Source organism: Saccopteryx leptura, unplaced genomic scaffold (assembly GCF_036850995.1).
Source record: "Saccopteryx leptura isolate mSacLep1 unplaced genomic scaffold, mSacLep1_pri_phased_curated manual_scaffold_24, whole genome shotgun sequence".
NCBI classification, from domain to species: domain Eukaryota; kingdom Metazoa; phylum Chordata; class Mammalia; order Chiroptera; family Emballonuridae; genus Saccopteryx; species Saccopteryx leptura.
Window position 1 is genome coordinate 86,136 of NW_027095706.1, and position 3,783 is coordinate 89,918.

The window sequence follows — 3,783 nt, forward strand, 5'->3', positions numbered from 1 at the left end:
TCGCCCCTTGGTGGGCGTGCTGAGTGGATCTCGGTAGGGTGCATGCGGGAGTCTGTCTGACTGTCTCTCTAGTTTCCAACTTCAGAAAAATATAGAAAAAAAAAGAAGTTAAAAAAGACAGAGGTTAAAAGCGTAGAAATGGAAGTCATTGAGTGAATGTACATGAGTTTCTAGCACAGTGCCTAGTATATGATGGGCACTTTCAAAGGCTTTATGAAAGCATGGCTGGAAGGAAAAGAGAAAAACAAGATGAACCTAGAGAATTTCAGAAAACAAACAACTAAGGATACATAAAATCTTTACAGAAACTGCCAATTAGAATCAAAGTTTATAGACAACACTGTCTACCAAAATATTCCTTTACACCATTAATTAGGTGTGATTCCCAAGATGCACACGAGGTTTCAGCAGAGAAGCACATGTAACAGAGACCATTATTGTATGTGCTATGGAGCAAATTCCAGCCAACTTCAGAGGATTGAAATGATACCAAGTATATCTCTTGCTTTCACTACAGTTAACATTGAAAGAAGTAGCAAGCTGTAACTAGAATTTATTTATATTTACAAGTTATAAAAGATTCTTTTAGATAGCCTTAGATTCAACATTGATAGATAACGCACAACACACAAGAGATGTAGTTTTTCAGATGAACTGATCTGAGGTGGAGGCAGGGAAGCACACTTGGAAAACATTTACCACAGATAATCCTGTATGTTCTTCAAGCAAATTTCAGCTACCTTCAACATTTGAAATGATATAAAGCATGTTTCTTGTTGCCATTACACTTAATATAGTAAACAGTAATAGAAATTAACTAAAATCCCTTTTTGACGGTAAGGAAATTATTCCTAAATAACCCCCCTTTTAAAAATCACAATTCAAGTTGCAAAATACCTCATAATTATTATAAATAAAAACTACATAAGGAAACATTGAAAAAATGTAGTGAAAAATATATTTTATGGCAAGAAAACCTTAATATACACAGCCTTTCTACCTATATTAAGAACCAGGATACTAAATAAAATCCAGAGAAAGTAAAAAAAAATGTTCACAGACTGAGCAGGCGATTGCACAATGGTTAGCGCATTTGACTGGAATGCGGAGGACCCAGGCTTGAGATCCCAAGGGCGCCAGCTTGAGGGTGAGCTCATGTGCTTTCAGCAAAGCTCAGCAGCTTGTGCCCAAGGTCGCTGGCTTGAGCTAGCGGTCACTCTTTCAGCTGCAGCCCCCTTGTCAAGGCACTTATGAGACAGGAGTCAGTGAACACATAAGGGCTCACAACGCAAAACTGATGATTGATCTGTGACATGGCCCATAATTAAAACTCTGCCCATTTCTGTCTGTCTGTCCCTATCTATCTCTCTCTCTGACTCTCTCCCTGTCTCCGTAAAAAAAAAGAAGGAAAAAAAGAAATGTTCACAGAGACAATTGCAGGGTATATACCATATTTTCCCATGTATAAGACTCATCTTTTCTGAAAAATGTGGGGTTAGAAAACTGAGTGCGTCTTATACAGTGGTTGTAGTATTTTTTACTTGCTTTTCCCATTTATTCCCATTTGTTATCATGTTCTCAAAATTTGTGCCCCAAAATTAAGTTGTGTCTTATACAAGGAGGCTTCTTATACATGGGGAAATATGAGACTTTAAGACCTTACCATTTATTTTCTCTTGGGGTGAAATTGTGAAATACATAATTCATTATTCTATGCAGTCTAAGCTGCAAAGAAAACAACAAAAAAGCCATTGTCATTTTTTCTTTTATTTATTTATTCATGTTAGATGCAGGATAAACTGGGGAAAATACAGATAGATAGTCAGAAACATCAATTTGTTTCTGTATGTGCCTTGACCCAGGAGCAAACCTATGACATTAGCATATGAGTGTGATGCTTTTACTACTGAACTTTCCTGTGAGACAAGCCATTGTTTTTTGGGGAAGAATTTTTCTAGAAAAAATCATAGGTAATTAAAAATAAAATGATTATCTAATCTGCTGTGTAACAACACCAGAAGACTTTTCTTTGCTCTTTAAATTCCAGTGCATAATCACTATTTCTAATTTTTTAGCACAAAATGACCCCTTTGCTAACATGCACTTTCTCTTTTGCCATGGCAGCAGTCCAGACTGAAAGACCTCCTAAGTCTTGGACATCAGGATTTATCTGAGCATTGGTCACCACATACAAGCAGGGTTCTTTTGTTCACAGAACACCTCCCAGGGTCTTTGTTTCATAACTTCTATATGTTCTCAGTTTTACATCTGTGAACATGCATTGCTGTACAACCAAGACTTATGTCTGAGCTCTGCCTTCTGAGAAACTGATATACTAAAACTTTCCTCAATAAGTTATAATTAACACCAAAGATATTGCACTACCAAATTCAGTGCTCGTTTAATTTACGATTATTTTATTACTGTATATATATATTTTTTCTTTCTATGCCATGGTAGTGTAGTATTCATAAAGACAGAAAATTAGTCTGACTCATTCATTATAGGCAACCAATGTCAAGCACAGTGCCTGACACATAATAGAAATAAAATAAATGTTTCTGAATGAATGAATATATAGTCATTTGCATACATACACAGATATCCAAAAATAGCAGACACTGTGGACACAGAGATATGCTCATGTGCATTGCACATCTATGCACACAGATGTACACACACCCGATGTACCTGAGTATATACACATAAAGAAATAAAATAGGTAAACAAAGAATTTGGAAAGAAAATGTCCTAATATTAACTATAGTTATTTCTGTATGAAAATACATTGTGGTTGCTTTTCAGATCATTTTTCATGCACTGCAGCAATAAGAATACATTTTATATAATGAAAAAGTAATTAAAATTCAACATACTTGTCAAATCAAAGCACATCCTATTTTACAATACACGAAGTAGAAACATGTAAAAGAAGTTAAGCCTTGGCTGGTTGGCTTAGTGGTAGAGCGTCGGCCTCGTGTGCAGAAGTCCCGGGTTTGATTCCTGGCCAGGGTACACAGGAGAAGCGCCCATCTGCTTCTCCACCCCTCCCACTCTCCTTCCTCTCTGTCTCTCACTTTCCCTCCCGCAGCCAAGGCACCCTTGGAGCACAGATGGCCTGGGCACTAGGGATGTATCCTTGCCTTCTTCCCGAGGCACTAGAGTGGCTTTGGTCGCAACAGGGCGATGACCCGGGGGTGCAGAGCATCAAAACCTGGTAGGCAGAGCGTCAACATTGGTGGGCGTACCGAGTGGATCTCGGTCAGGCGCATGTGGGAGTCTGTCTGACTGTCTCTCCCTGTTTCTAGCTTCAGAAAAATACAAAAAAAAGAAGTTAAAAGAGAAGATAACAGCGTAGAAATGGAAGTCATTGAGTGCAAAGACATGAGTTCCTAGCACAGTGCCTGGTATATGATGGGCACTTTCAAAGGCTTTATGAAAGTATGGCTGGAAGAAAGGGAAAAACAAGATGAACCAAGAGATTTTCAGAAAACAAACCACTAAGATATATAAAATCTTTAAAGAAAAGATAAATTGGAATCAATTTTATAGTCAATGTTCTCTACCCAACTATTCCTTTGGAACTGTACTGAGACATGATTTTCAAAATGAACACGAATTAACATCAGAGAAACACATGTTACAGAGACCATTATTGTATGTGCTATAGAGCAAGTTCCAGCCAACTTCGGAGAATTGAAATGATACCAAGTATATCTCTTGCTTTCACTACAATTAACATTGAAAGAAGTAGCAAGCACTAACTAGAAATATTTTATATTT

General features: G+C 37.4%; 1 non-coding gene across 1 annotated transcript; it reads left to right on the top strand.

Moving 5' to 3' along the window:
• The first annotated feature begins 2,939 nt into the window (after positions 1-2,939).
• On the top strand, positions 2,940-3,015 carry TRNAT-CGU (transfer RNA threonine (anticodon CGU)). Its single transcript has one exon. It is a non-coding gene; the product is annotated as a tRNA-Thr (tRNA).
• Positions 3,016-3,783: the final 768 nt, after the last annotated feature.